At 37.0% G+C, this 16,566-nt stretch overlaps 1 pseudogene; it reads left to right on the plus strand.

The window, feature by feature from the left end:
• The first annotated feature begins 347 nt into the window (after positions 1-347).
• LOC145059955 (arginine biosynthesis bifunctional protein ArgJ, chloroplastic-like) lies at positions 348-3,823 on the plus strand (annotated as a pseudogene).
• The last annotated feature ends 12,743 nt before the right edge of the window (positions 3,824-16,566 follow it).

Here is a 16,566-nt window from a genome sequence, read left to right on the forward strand (position 1 = left end):
CCAGAAGTCGATCCCGAAGCTCACCCGTGTCAATCGGACGTCGAAACGTCTGTTGAAAGATAATCACATTGTCGCCTCGAATCACACACCGCCAGGCAGTGGATTCATCAAGGATTTGAGAGATTAACTGATCAATTTGAGAGAGTAACTGATCAAGAATTTATAATTTAATCCATGTCTTACTTACTACATAACAGAGTTGAACCACCACTCACCAAGGATTCAAAGGGAATTGCTCGAGCTCCAGGTCTGATTCTAGTTCTTCCATAATGATTAGAAACATAATTAACTCTACATAAAAAATTATCTCTGTACCTATATTTAAAACATTTAAGTTAAGTGCAAAAATGCAAAGTGTTGATGGAATTCATGTAGTAGTTAGGTTAGCGAAGTTGTCAATGGACAAAGCCCTGCCAGCACCATGTAGCACTTCAGTTTTGTATCCAGAAACAGGAGGGAACCTCCATTGCTTCACTGCCATAACCTCTTGTGCTGTACTTGACATTCTCACACCTCTATATGAAGAATATTCTGGAAGAAAATGTACTTATTACCGAGATTACCCCTACTCCAGTTTTGGTAAGTTGAGCATAATCTGTTACCTGATTTTGTGAATTTGTAAAGGTTGTTGTATTCTTTATTGGAATGACAGGAAGTGGAGATGAGTTGATTGATGGAAAAGAAGATGAATATGCATGGTTAGAGGAGATAGATGCACCAGATGTAGCAATAACAACAGCTGATATTGTGAGCAAGAGTGTAGCAGTAGAGTTTGAGGTATCATATTTATATTTATTTGCTTACTTTTTTTTATTTCATTTATTATCGTTTATTAAAAAAAGTTATTTTTTAAGGTTGGTGGAAGCGGTATAAGAATCGGGGGAATGGAAAAAGGTTCCGGAATGATCCACCCAAACATGGGAACACTTCTTGGTGTATGTACTAATATTGCCATATTATTAATTTATTACCACAAAATGTTTTGTAAAAAAATTTTAATTGATTCAAAAAATATGTGAATTTTTAGGTTATAATGACTGATGCTTGTGTAGATACTGACATCTAGCGAAAGATGGTTCAGGTTGCTGTGAATCGAAGTTTCAACCAAATTACTATAAGTAGTAGCATCATTAAAGGGTATTTTAGTCGTTTAACCAACAGTGACATGTGTGTATTAATAACTAAAATATTGCAGGTAGATGGGGATACTAGCACCAATGATACCATTATTGCTTTGGCTAGTGGTTTATCTGGATCAAACAGGATATCATCATTACACAGTTCTGAAGGAAACCAACTACAAATGTGGTTGATGCGGTATGTTTAAATTACCAATTTACCCTTTTGTTGTTACATGCATTTTACAAGTGTTTTTTTTTGTTAAGGTAATGCAAGGGCTTGCCAAATCAATAGCATAGGATGGAGAAGGGGCAACATGTTTGATAGAGATCTGTCTTTTTGTTTTTTTTTTGGGGGGGGGGGGGGGGGAGGGCAGAAGGGTATTTATGGAAATGAGAAATTATGCAAGTGACAGTAAGTGGTGCAGGAGTGAAAGTGAAGCAGCAAAGATTGCACGTTCAGTGGCATCTTCTTCACTTACCAATGCATGATGGTTAATATGTTGTTATTTCAAGGTGAAATAACTACTTCCAATGATATAATGATGATTTTTTATGGTTGGTTTTATCAGGTGGTAATTTATGGTAGGGATCCAAATTGGGGGCGGATAGCCTGTGCTGCAGGGTGTGTGGGGATTTTTTTTTTTGACTCAAATGCCCTTAGAATAGCACTTGGAGATATTCTACTTATGGAAGGAGGCCAGCCACTTCCATTTGATAGGTAACAGTAACACCATACATGATACATGATACATGATAATTGAAATACTGAAAATGCGGGAGTGTTCCAGGGCAGCAGCTAGTAATTACCTGAAAGAGGCTGGTGATGCTCATGGCACTGTCAAAATTCAGATATCCATAGGTAACTTTATTATTAAGTCATTCTTTCTGCATTAAATAAAAAAGAAACTTGTGTTGTTTATTTGTTTATTTTGGGTGGAACGTGAACAGGGGATGGACCAGGAACAGGGTTAGCATGGGGATGTGATTTAAGTTATGATTATGTCAAGATTAATTATGCAACCTCTTTAGGCCCGGGCAGTCTTGATAAATGCTGGTCAAGCAAATGCAGCCACGGTAATTTTTTACTTAACTTTTTGTTACCCATGATGTAAAATGATGTATATGCCCTTACAGGGGGATGCAGGTTACCAAGATGTAATAGACTGCTCATATGCCCTTTCCAATGTATGTAAAGTGTAAACCTCATTGTGTTCATTTACGTCATTTTACATCACGGGTAACAAAAAAATTAAGTAAAAAATTATAGTGGCTGCATTTGCTTGACCAACATTTATCAAGATTGTCCGGGCCTAAAGGGGTTGCATAATTAATTTTGACATAATCATAACTTAAATCGCATCCCCATGCTAACCCTTTTCCTGGTCCACCCCCTGTTCACGTTCCACCCAAAATAAATTAGGTTGATACTGCTCTTGTTATGCACACAAGTGTATTTTCGTCATTTCTTCTCTCTAGTTTTATCTCGGTCACATGATAAATTAGGTTAATTTCATTCTTGCTTTAAATAACATGTTTTGAACAAGAGTAATATTTTAGGTCATATTTAAAAATGATCAAAATAACCTTATTTCTGAACAAGGGTATATAATACATAATTACAATAAGAGAATAATAGATAACTCAAAATAAGGGCAAAATGTTCTTTATCCCAGAAGACAAGATAAAGAACGTGTTTTGTGTATCTATTTATAGTACATATCTTTCACATAACATAAACAACTCTTTAAATTCCATGCATCGTTGACCGGATAATATTTAGGTATAGTTAGTTGTGTACTGTTTCCATGTTACATAATTGATCAATACCTCACTAAATTGATCATCTTTTACAGCCGATTTTGGTGTACATGTCCAAGGTTGATGGGAGATTCAATTTTAGCCCCATCAGTGTTAACTTTCTGACAGAAGTTGCAAAAGTTATCTTTGCACTTGTCATGCTTCTAATACATGTATGTTCTTCATTTCTTAATTTTATTATATTTATCTTCTGCTTTTGTTTTGGAAAACTTTTGTGTGACCTAAACTTATCTTTCATCTGCTTACACCTGAATATATATGATGTTAACTTGTTGGCCTAGTTATTAGGTATTTTGCTTTCATTATTTGCATGTTATCTTAATTGATTTTTAAGTTCTGAACTTAGTGTAGTACTTTTTTCCCTTATTCCTTACAAGTTGCTAAATTCTTTGTTAATTTTCAGGCTAGAAATCAGAAGATTGGAGAGAAGCCACTTCTTTCTGTCTCTAGCTTTGTACAGGTAAATTTGCCACATTTTCCTTTTTGGGTCAAAATATTATGCAACGGTTAGGCTTCTTCCAACAACAAAGTACTCATTATATTCTTAATGATTCCAAATTCTACTTTATGCTAGCTATAAAATGCTTAAAAGTTAAAAATTTATACTATATCTTATAACCTATAGAATAAGTTCATTTTTTATAAAAGCAACAACAAAGCTCATGCTCATGTCTTTATGTCTGCCATGGTTTTCTACAGGCAGCTCGCAACAATGTGCTTCTTGAGATCTATTATAAGGTTACTTCTCTCATGGCCAATAATATATGTAGTTGCTTTATTTTTTATTTGAGGATCATAAATGAACTTTATAATAATGTGTACTTGTCTTAATCATTTCCTGACTGCAGAATTCAACCGGAGGATCAGAGCTTAGCACTAATTAATGTAGGAATTTTGATAACATATTTGCTACCATTTGTTTGTAAATTTTTGTTACAACTTCTATTAATTTGTTTTATCTTTCCATAGAATGATTATTTGTATGACATTAAATTTATGCAAGGGATTCTATTTTTGTATATGATATTTTATTATCTATTATTAAACATTAAATACAAATTTAATTTGAAAATAAGCAAATCTATAAATAATATTTTTTTAAACATTTAAAATTATGATACGCAAAAATGTGTGTCATCTTCATTTATGACATGGCCTTTCTTGACAGGGGCTTCCTTGATACGCATTGCGTGTCATAAACACACGCGTTGTAAGGTTACGACACGCAAATGCGTGTCGTCTTCCTTTATGACAGGGCCTTCCTTGATACGCATTGCGTGTCATAACCGCGCGTCGTAAATGCGCGTCATAAATGCGCGTCGTAAATGCGCGTCGTCTCTCTTTATGACAGGGCCTTCCTTGACACGCATTTGCGTGTCGTCTGAGCGTTTTACGACGCGCAATGAGCGTCGTAAAAGGCCTTTTTTCTCGTAGTGCATCCTACCATCCACAGACCGACGGACAAAGTAAGAGAACTATCCAAACCTTAGAAGATATGTTATGAGCCTGTGTGATTGACTTTGGGAAAGCTTGGGATATCCATTTACCCCTTGTCGAATTTTCCTACAACAACAGTTATCACACGAGCATAAAGGCAGCGCCATTCGAGTCCCTCTATGGCCACAAGTGCAGATCCCCTCTGTGCTGGGCTGAGGTGGGTGATACCCAGTTAGCTAAGGGACGAGTTCCCGAAAGCACTCTCACGGGTCCGGAGATCATCCGGGAAACGACAAAGAAGATTGTTCAAATTCGTGAACGATTGAAAATCTCTAGAGACCGACAGAAAAGCTATGCTGACAAGCGAAGGAAACCGTTGGAATTCCAGGTTGGCGACCAAGTTCTACTGAAGGTCTCACCCTGGAAGGGCTTGATACGCTTCGGAAAGCGTGGGAAGCTCAATCCAAGATACATATGGCCTTTTAAGATTCTCGCGAGAATTGGCCCTGTAGCTTACAAACTCAATCTACCGCGTGAACTCAGTAACGTACATTCTACCTTCCACGTATCAAACTTGAAAAAGTGTCTGTCCGACGAGACTCTTGTTATTCCACTTGACGAGATCGAGATCAACGAGAGCCTCAACTTCGTGGAGGAACTAGTAGAGATCATAGACCGAGAGGTCAAGCAAACGAAACAAAGTCGTATCCCGATAGTGAAGGTTCGCTGGAACGCAAAACAGGGACCTGAATTCACTTGGGAACGAGAGGATCAGATGAAACAGAAATATCCCCATCTTTTTCCTTAGTTACCTGTAAATACTTTATTTGCTTAAATTCTAATTTCTGGACGAAATTCCTTCTAACGGGGGGATGATGTGACAACCCGAAATTTCCATTCTGTACGAACATTATCAAGTCAATAGAAGTTATAACAGTCACAGTAAATTTTCAGACTTTTCCGTATAAGTTAAAGTATTTCAGGGTTTACATTTAAGGAGATATCAGGAGAGTGGATGCACTAGGGTTTTGTGCAACTCTGTTATTCCAAAACTCTATTATATTAGAGTTCATTTCGAGAATAAAATATTTTCTGCCAAAAATCCCAGGACTATATATAGAATTCTGAACCATTTTCATTCATTATTTACATTTCCAACTAGAGAAAAGCCATTTTCTCTCTCACGAATCTTCGGGTTTTCGTCCCAAATCGTGAGTACCTCTCTCTAGTTGTATTATATGGCGTATAATGTGTTTAATAACATAGATTACATAGCAAAACTGCAAGATTCGAGAGTTTACCACCCAAGAACATCTTAGGGAGTAAACCCTTTTATAAGGGTTAAATGATGCCTAGTCCCTTCCCCTTGTTAAGTAACTACCTTAGGCTTGTATGTAGGTGTATTTAAGACTATGAATCAACCATGAACACCAAGATTTAGGTGTTCACGGCCCAAGAAGTTCTTGGACCGTGAACTCCAAACTCAAAGGCCAAAGAGTGCCTTAATCACTCCTAAAGCCTTGGACAATAGCCTCTATTTATTCCTAGTTAATTTAGGGACCTTAAAACATCGAAAACCCCTCCTAAAGAGAGATTACGGCCCTAATCTCCAATTGTTATGGTTCTTGGGCCGTGAACGTCAAGGAAGGGTACCAATGTGTGCCTAAGGCCATCATTAGCCTTAGATAATTGTCTAGAACCTATCCTACATGAGCTTGGGACTTGAAAGCATAAAACACCCCTTCCATATGAGTTTATGGCAGTAAACTCAAAAGGAATTGGCCTTGGGGCCGTAAACTTCTCAAAGGAGTGTATTAGTGCCCTAAACCCTTCCAAGAATTAATCCACCAAGTAGGAATGCTTTTAGGGATCATTTAGAACTTCAAAACACCAAATGACATTAAGTTTAGGAGTTCACAGCCGTAAACTCAAGGTTTTATGACCGTAAACTCCTTGTGTGAGGTTTATTGGAGAGTAAACTCATGTATAGGGTCCTTTGGAACCCTAAACGCATTAGCCTTGTCCCACAACAACTTAGATGCAATCCTAAGGGCTTATAACACTTATATAAAGTGTTTGTCATGTTCTAGGATGTCTTAACATTTACAAGTAGTTTAAGACTAATTGGGTGCATATATGTGTGATTATATGTTCATTAGGATCATAGTGTGTGTACAATTCCTCACTTGACACCTAACAATCCGACACCGTTCAGTACATCCAAACCACCATCTACAAATGAGCTCATACCCCTTAACCAATGTTTAAATGATTTTAAATGCTTTAATAGGGGGAATACAAGTAGAAAACAGCATGTTATCAAATCTTTAATATGTATTTATAACTGTGTTTTCATCCAGCAGATTTCACATACTACAAAATGTGATGCATGAAATGGTTTTCTATCTTAAAAATACTTTGTTATCAAATGTAATACTTTTGAAATGTTTATTAAAATGACATCAAGTCATTGCTACTTATTGTTCAAAACTCTTAGATGTTTTACAAAACCATTTTTAACCTACTTGAACAACCAATTACCTTCCAGTTAACTATTATAGGGATAGTTAGAAGATACAAAACATTATTCCTATTACAAGGAATGACATCAGAGTCAGTTCATTCATGTTTCTATACAATACATTACATGAGTACCTTACATGAATACATTACATGAGTACCTTACATGAATACATTACATGAGTACCTTACATGAATACATTACATGAGTACCTTTACATAGATACATTTTCCTGTATACATTTACATGGATACTTGTACCTCGATTCATTAGGATGATTTATTAGTACCTTCTGTGTAAATTGTCCTGCCTATCCCAGTTCAATGGGATATCTAGACGGGACTAGTCATTCCGAATTCCAGCTGTTAGCACCAGTGGTTGATGAACATCTACGGATGCCTACGGTTATTACTTATACTAGGAGTACCTCTACAGGACTAACCATTCCTTGGGCCTGCTGTTCGCTATAGAGGTCGATGAACATCTACGTATGCCTACGGTTAATACTTATATTAGGAGTAACTTTACGGGACTAACCCTTCCTCCGCCCTGCTACAGCTACAGAGGACAATTGAACAATCTACGAATGTTCAAAGGTTATACATTTTGATAATCGCGATGTTGTGTCAATCCTCGTACAAAAGGATAACAATTACATTAGTACATTTTTCCTGTTACTTTATTTGGTGATACATTCACATAAACGAGGAGTTAGACTAAGTACTTTAAGTACTAGTCAATAGCAAGGAAAAACTATCATTTTACTTACAAAACATTCGGGTCTTGGTAGAAGACTACATTTCATACTAGTAGGAAATAAGGGATTTTCTAGGGTTTTTCATTACTTACATCAACTGTTTCATTTAAAAGATTTACAGGGCATTCATAACAGTTTTCCTAAAACAAGACAATGACACTTAATTACTTATGAATTCACCAGCTTTAGGCTGATACTCGCTTTCAAAATAACTTGTATTCTCAGGTCACCAGTAGACAGGTATGATAGCTAGGTTTTAAGAAGATGGAGCACAGACAAGACTCGTCTTTTATTTTGATTGTATTTTTGGTGTCTTATTACATTGAAAGAACACACATGTATTAAAACTTTACTTTTAATGTAATGGATGATGTTGTTGCTTGTTTACTACTTTACATTGTTTGTGATACTGTACATGATGTCCTCCACCCCGGAACGTTTCCGTCGTTCTTGGTTTTGGGGTGTGACACATGGGTTGCGGGTCATGAGTCATGAGCTAAGTGGTTCATTGGGGCGAGTGATTCCAGCTCTAGGTCAGATCAAACTCTCGAGTTTGAGTTTGGCTCTGGTAGTGCATTGAGAAGGCATAATGAGATTCTGGATTCAGAACTGAATCTCATTTGGAAGGGAGTATTGCTTCCATATGGTGTCATAGACCTGAGTGGGTCAATTCGTTTGTGTGAGAAAACCGCGAAACGAATGGGACTAATGAGTAGTAGACGACAGAGGTCGAGGGTGAAACGAACTCCGTATTCGCTTGAGGAAAAGCGAACTTAGTGACTTGTGTGTCACACTGGGCCGAGAGAGCTAGTATGGGAAGGAAGTCAGTGAGACATGTTGAGGTATGCAATGGGTAACCCTCGGAGGATCAACTGCTAGGTCGGGAGATGACCTAGTACTCAGTGTTCAAAGGGATTTGGAGAAGGGAGCTCGGGTTTGATTGTAGTTCAGTGGATGAGTCCTTGGTGTGATGTGATCCTTCCATTCCTTGATACGTGATCTGGATTGTTTATCATCTCTGGGACGAGTGACCAGTAGCCAATTTGGGGCATGGACTTGTTTTATCAGTCCCCACTAGAGAATCAGAGGGGCAGTGAGCTATCGGGGTTTGTTATTCAAGGAGCGAATAACGTGGGGACGTCTGGAGATGGCGGTCTGGCCGTGTGTCAGGCTACTAGAAGTTCCATATTCTTGAGAGTCAGAAGGGGTAGCATACTGGCAGATGGGTTTGTCCTTTTCCAGGGAGGAGTTCATGTTTGGATTCAGGTGTCTAGAAAGGAAGATAGTTGTGTGGTAGGATACCCTTTCAATGGTTTTGTTTGGTCATTTGATTAGTTCTATATGTTGTGAAGGAGCGATTTCGAGGGCGAAATCTAATTCAAGTGGGGGATAATTGTAACATCCAGATTTCCAGGCACATTATCGTGTATGTTAATCTTGAGATTTGAGGAGGGACTCGACGAGTTGAGGCACCAACTCGTCGAGTCGAGTCGAGTTGATCGCGTAAATTTAATGAATGGACTCGACGAGTCAGAGGAGGGACTCGCCGAGTAGGTGATGGGCAGAGAAACCCTAATTTCCCGGGTTTGAGGCCTATTTAAAAGAACTTATAGCCTCATTTGCGGCTACCCTTCCTTGAGAGCAAACCCTAAACGTATATGGAGAGCCATGAGAGTCTTAGAAGCTAAAACTTGGAGTAAACTAGTGCATCTCTTGAGGAGAAGAGGAGATCACCCATCAAGAGAGCAAGAGAATCAGTGGATCTGGTGTAACTTCGTGCAAGGGCTTGAGTAAGAGGTAAAAGCTTGCACCTTTCTTGTTATTTTGCTTAGATCTTGTAGATATGGAAGATTAGGGTTTCTTCCACCATTGTTGGGACTTTGCATGCATAAGGTCTCTAATGAGGCCTAGACTTCAGATCCGGACCTTGTGAGGTCCAGAGAGTCCAGAGATTATAGCTTTAGTTAACCATAGAAGAGTTATTGTGGTTAATCATCCTTGTTAGAGTTATATTTGCATTATGAGCTTTATATGCCATGTTTAAACGTAAAGATTGCAGCTTTACGTGACGATCGACCCTCAGGATGGTAGGTCTAGTGTGTGCGGTGATGGATCTGCCTTAAATCGTCTGAATGAACATTTGGTTTGAATGAACTCGCCGAGTCGATGAGCCAACTCGACGAGTTGCTTAGGGTTTGTCTTGAGGAACTGAATCAGGAGATAGCTCGACGAGTTGGGGGTCAACTCGGCGAGCTGAGCTGGATGTCATGAGATTGCTGAGGAAAGTAAGTGGACTTGACGAGTCGCAAGAGTGCACTCGACGAGTCGGTTCAAACATGGACTGTTGACTCGAGTTTGACTTTGGGGCTTTGATCAACATAAGTAGTAGAGACCATGGAGGGGTAAAAAGGTCTTTTATCCACTTCAAAGAGTTAAAGAGAGGAAGAATAGCCTTCGGTCATTAGAGTTGTGATTAGATTATCACTTAGAGATATTCATCCCTTGTGTTAGGCGGAGGCTAGTTCGAGATTCGAGAGCGGGGTCTTTACTTGCTGCTGGTCAGGTGAGTCTTCTCACTATACTTTACCTAGAGTGGTAACTAGAGTTATATGACAGAGTATCTTGTACGCTATTTATATGATTGTGATGCACTGCATTATTTCTATGTGATTTATGTTGTGTATGTTCCAGAGTTTACAGAGTTAGAACCGGAAGGTTCACAGAGTTAGGGCCATAGGGTCCACAGAGTTAGGATCAGAGGGTCCATAGAGCTAGGACCAGAGGGTCCACAGGGTTATAGCCTCGAGTGGCTAATATGTGTTATATTTGGTATTTTGGGGAACTCACTAAGCTTCGTTCTTACCGTGTATTGTGATATGTGTTTCAGGTATCTCAGAGGATCGCGGGAAGGCACCGGCTTGATTGTATACACCAGAGAAAGAGTTATGTTTTGAGGATCCTGGATTATTAATGGAGTTGTGTTTTGTAATTTGAATAAACGAAATTTCCATACAAAATGTTATGAAAAGTATGCGATTTTAAAATGAAAAAAATTTGTTTGAAAAATTACGGTGTTACAACAATCCATTTTAAGCCCAGTCATTATCCCAAGATCACAATGCATGTATTTGTGTCTATGATTCCTAAGAACTTCCCACTCCTAAATACTCATAATCCTTATGAACCTTCGCCCCTTAGTTTATACGACACTCATTTTTGCAACCCTCCGAATCAATCCTTAGAAATATTTCTTAACCTCAAGATATTTTTGGTTAAACAACCAAGCATACATAAATTCTAGAAAAATTTCAACTTTGATACCACAATGGAGCTCTTTGAATTCTTCACTTCTTTGAATATTTAATCTTTGGTTTCTTTGAATTCACCACTTTCTTTGATTGATTTTTGGTATCTTCAACTTTTTGATTTCTTTGGAATTTTGATCTTTTGAATTTCATATTTTGACTGCTCCAAAATTCTTTCAACTTTTTGGTAATTTCACTCATTTTTTAATATATATATATATATATATATATATATATATATATATATATATATATATATATATATATATATATATCACTTTTTTCACTCAAAATCCTACATGCTTAAGCAAGGAGCTTAACTTCAACCTTTATTGGTTAAGTTATTAGTCTAAGTGAAAATATTATATAAGCTCTCCTGGATAGATTTCAAGTTTAGGCTGCAAAACATATTATGCCATATAAACTACCAGATTACCTTTCATATCTCATGACTTTTCACTAGGAAATGGAAGCCACAAATACACTATTACATGTTTTGGCTCAGGTAAACATTTGGGTTCTCCTCGGATCATCCCATATAATATTAGCAAAAAAATTTAATTATTACTATATTTTCTAAATTAAACTATTATTTCAAGTTTATAATTTTTTTTAATTTTCCTAATCTAGCTATTTTTAATTTTCCAATTTAAATTCACTTTTCGACCCCCTACCCGACATTTATTTCATACAATGTCATCATTGTATGCATAAAACTAATTAAGCAAATACAAAGTAAAATGGGAGGAAAAGGAACTGACTCCCCTGGGGTAGTAGTGGCAAGATCGAATGGGGATGCTAAAAGTTGCTCCATAAATGTGCTGGAAGACAAAAAATTGGAATTGTTGCATCTGAATGTGCCGGAAAATAAAATAAAAAACACCAACTTCTGGAATGTGGTGCAAAGAATTGCAAACTAAGGCAATGTATAGTGTCCACAATGTGGGAAAGTGTCAACCACGTCGTGTCGTCAAGTGAGGAAAAATCTCTATTGCGAATAATAGCATGCCCACGACGTGGTCATTGGGGGCCATGTCGTGATATCGAGAATGGTAGCCTCCTTTCGCGATGGAAAACTCCCCCACAACATAGGAAAGTGTCAATCATGTTATGGCAAATAGGATGATATTTCTGCTTCGCATCAAAATAAAACTCCATGGTGTTGGAACAACTCATCCATGCCAGAGGAATCAATGTATAGTTAGAAACGCCACTCAATAATAATAATCTCTCGCGAAATCAATGCGCACCCTACACTTATGAAAAATCATGGGTCTTTATTGTAGACTTCAAATTCACATACAGTTTTCTCTCTCGTGATAAAACAACAGTCGGTCCTAGCGGCTGAACTTACTGCCAGCTTTCTAAGGGAAAAAATTCTGCAAAGATCTAAAACACTCAAGAGCATCAACATGGAAAACAAAATTACATAAACTATAACTTAATCATCCTAATTAAACAAATGAAAACAAACCAAAATAAAAATAAAAAAATATGACCAAGACTAAGATTAATAAACCAAAAATAATATAAAAATAAAAAGGATAACACGCTCACTCATTATCCTCGTCGTCATGTTGTTGCGCCCCAGATTTGCCTGCTCCATCACCCCTTTGGCCATATGGTGGAGGAAAAGGAACTGGATAATGAAAAACTTGATGGGCAAAGAATGCAGTCATCGCATCCCCATACCATTGTTGTCTAGCCTCCATCTAATCAAGGCACTCATCCATGCGCTGCAAGGTAACATATATCTATCTCTGGCTCAGGTCCCTGTTGGGCTCCGAGTGGAGCAGGTCGACACCTCTGTACTCTCTGTGGCTCTAGCTCCACTGCACCCTCCTCGGCGGCCACGTCATCTGGTCATATCTGTAATATTCCATCCTCGCCACACTGAAGTACTCACATCGACTCCATCAACTGTAAACTCATCAACCTCGTATCATGAAACACCATAGATCTCATGATCTCCCTCTTCAACAACTGATATGATCGAGCTAAACGTGTGATGAAGTGCCCACCACAAATTGGGCTATCCTCGCGAAGCCCCTGGCCCTCCTCCCCATGTAAGAAACTAAAATAATTGGGAGGTTCAGGTGCCTCCATAGTGTCATAAGGGTCCACAGTAAAAAAATCCGTAGAAGGCACTCTCTCACTATTTTTATGATGTGTGATAGATATAGAAATCAAACGATGCAATAATTTGTATTTGGTGTACCGAATCATATTCCCCCGAGCACTGGATGGTATGTAAACTCCCCCAGTAATCTCAACCCAAAAAGTATTTTCATTGTAGTCATCGGGCCGTCTTGTAACACAATAAGCAAGTAACGTCGGGAAGTGGACATTCCTCGTCTCATCCTCAGTATAAACCCCCATTCTAATGGAAATCTCAATCGCGCTTCATTCCCTACTCACACCACCAAGTCGAAAGGAAAAAAGTTGTCATGTCATCGGGGGCCTTCCTAGGGTCATAGGAAATTGTGGATTAGAACTCCAATAAAAATTCCCGATAAACAGGTTCTTCAATCCTGAATAGTCTTTCCCATCCTTGGCATATAAACAATGACACACCACTCGCGTCCAAGTAGGTGCATAGCAAAAAATTATGGATCAGTTCGTCCAATCCAGTCCGGGACGCTAATCCCAGTCGAATGAAGGTGTGATATCAATTTCTTTGGTCAGTAGTAAACTTAGGTTGTTCAAATATTTGCCACGAGTTTCATTATTAAGACTTTGTGGGAATTGCAAGAAACGATGGTCGGTTATGTCATCTGGTTGGTTTCTCTTTTGAATTCTTCGAGCCATAATCTGCAAAAATAAGCACCAAACACCAAACCAGCAAAATAATCAGCATTAACAGATTTTAACACGAAAGTTTCGAGTTGGGCACGGAAATTACGATGGGCATACGTCCAGCGTACGTAGGGCGTACGTCCTGATTCTCAAATCAGTCAATAAGGGTGTAGTTCGACATCAGTCAAGAAGGGGGTCTTCATCAGACTAGTCTAGTCTAGTATTATTCAACACAAATAAGATGAACAATCAACACAAATCGTTCTAATAAGGCATAATTGAGCACCAAACTCATGTGAAATTAACCCCAAATCGGAATATGTAAGAACCCTAGATTTCTATTTTAAACATATTGCAGCAAATTTTCATAATGTAATCACAATTTAAAGCAAAAGGGTACTAGAATAACATACCTTTGTGTCGAATTCTACAAGAAAAGAAGAAAAAAACTGAGGCTTTGAAGAGCTCAGCTGATACAACGGAATATTGAAAAAAAAAATGATAGAGAAAAAGAAGTCAAGGAGGAAAGTTTAAACCTGGTCGATGATGTACGTCGGGCATAATTGATATGTACGCTGAGCGTACTTGGTTCGACGTGGTTACGTGGTGTGTAGCCAAACGTACGTTGCACGTACTTGTTGTTCCGAGAATCCTTTTATCGCGATCATCTTTCATATACGCAAGGCGTAACACCATTGACGTTGGCCGTAATTTGATGAAATTTAAATTTCTTTATTTTTATTTTTTTTCTTTTTGCCCATTTTAATATTTTCCATCTAATTCATTTGGGGAATTTTGAATAATGAACTTCTGCACAAAACAACATCTACAACTTTCCGACAAGTGACACATTATCAACGAAAAATAAAAATAAAACTAAAAATTAAAACGAAAAACAAACAACGAATATTCAAATAAACCAAATTAATTGAAAACCTTTCCCCGGCAACAGCGCCAAAAACTCGATGTGTGATATATGCGATAAATTTACTTTTATAAATTTAAAACTTGAGAATATATATATATATATATATATATATATATATATATATATATATATATATATATATATTCTCAAGTTTTAAATTTATAAAACTAAATTTATCACAACCAGACTAACACACACACTAGGCAGTGAACCTAATTGTATAATAGCATAGCTGTGGTAAGAACATGTGTCGAATACAAGGGGAACGGTGGTGACTTAATTTGGGGTTTTTAATTATAGGTTACAGTAAACACACTAAAACAATAAAGAAATGTTTTATTAAATACTCAAATACCACTTAACATCAATTATCAATAAACTGACTCGAACTCAAATCTTTGTAATTAGGTACTTCGGTTTAGATAATTTACTTCTCAAATTAAAGGTTAACTACCGATATAATGAATATTTTTTCATTATTCACCTATTCCTAATATGAGTAGTGTCATGGTCACGACTACTAATCCTTTGATTTAAACACAATTATTAATTCATTGATCAGGTGAAAAAACAATCATACAAATCAGTATATGGTTCGCATTAAACAAGATTTGATCTTATTTAACCCTAATGGTCATAGGAGTTGAATCATGCAGAGAACGGTCATTCTAATCATGCGCACGCATTAAAGTTCACAACTTAATTTCCTAACCCTAGGTTTTAATCAAAACACTAGTCGTAATCACCAATGGTCACTGGACAACAATGATTCAAATTAACACAGTCAGATGGCCATCTAAACTCTATCAATTCAGCAATAGGGAACAAAGTAACAATCTTTAACACATATGGATCTTCAATGAAACTTAACAAAATAAATTAAATATGAATAAATAATCCAAATAGCAATTAAACCATAAATTCAAAGGTTCATTCAATCATAAACGCAAAGTAAAAGGTTTTTACAACTAAATCAAAAAGTAAACACATAGTGGCATCACAATGGAATGCTAAACATGGTCACGACAACAAACCACATGATTACCGACATGAATCCGCTCTCTAATCTCTTAGATCTTCGCCCCTGTCAGCTTACGAGCCTTCCAACCGTCTTCTAGACCCTCAAAACGGCCAAATTTAAGTTACTTGTCGCCTAACGATCGATCGTATTCCAGTTCTCCTCTCTGGTTGTCCGAAAATCACTTTTTATAAGCTTTGGAACCGACTTACGTACGCTGGGCTTATAACCATCACGTTCAAAACGTACCCATCTCAAGAAGCAACGGTTACCATTTTCAAAAACTATATTTTGTTACTTTTTTATCAGTAAATCTCTATGTTTACTCCAAATAAGAATGCATATCAACTTTTAATAAATCCTTGAAATAAGGAATTATTTTATATTATCAAGCGTATTGTGTGGTTATTTTTCTTGAAATGAGAAATTATTGAGGACAGTGTGCACAAAACTGGAGAGATTCTTGGTTTATTACAAATCATATCATATTTTAGTATGTTTATTCATAAATCTAAAACTTAAAAATGGTTATGGAAGAAAAGTTCTTATATATTACATGTATATTTGTGATTTTTTTATATATCTTGAAATGGGAATGTTGAGGACATGTGCGCACAAAAGATGGAGATACTTGGTTGATTATAACACAAATTCTGTGATCATATGTTATAATCGAGAATTAAGAAATGGTTAATTCATAATGGTGTATTTATGTTCTGTGAACAACAAAAACGGTTAAGGAAAGAAGACGGATGCTTGATTTATATTTTAACTAATTTATTTCTAATCCACTATAATTACTTTTAAGCCCTCTTTATTCAATAATATTTATTCTAAAATATTTAATTAAATGGAAACTTAATTT

This window comes from Lactuca serriola, chromosome 6, assembly GCF_051521515.1.
Source record: "Lactuca serriola cultivar US96UC23 chromosome 6, Lser_US96UC23_V15, whole genome shotgun sequence".
NCBI classification, from domain to species: Eukaryota; Viridiplantae; Streptophyta; class Magnoliopsida; order Asterales; family Asteraceae; genus Lactuca; species Lactuca serriola.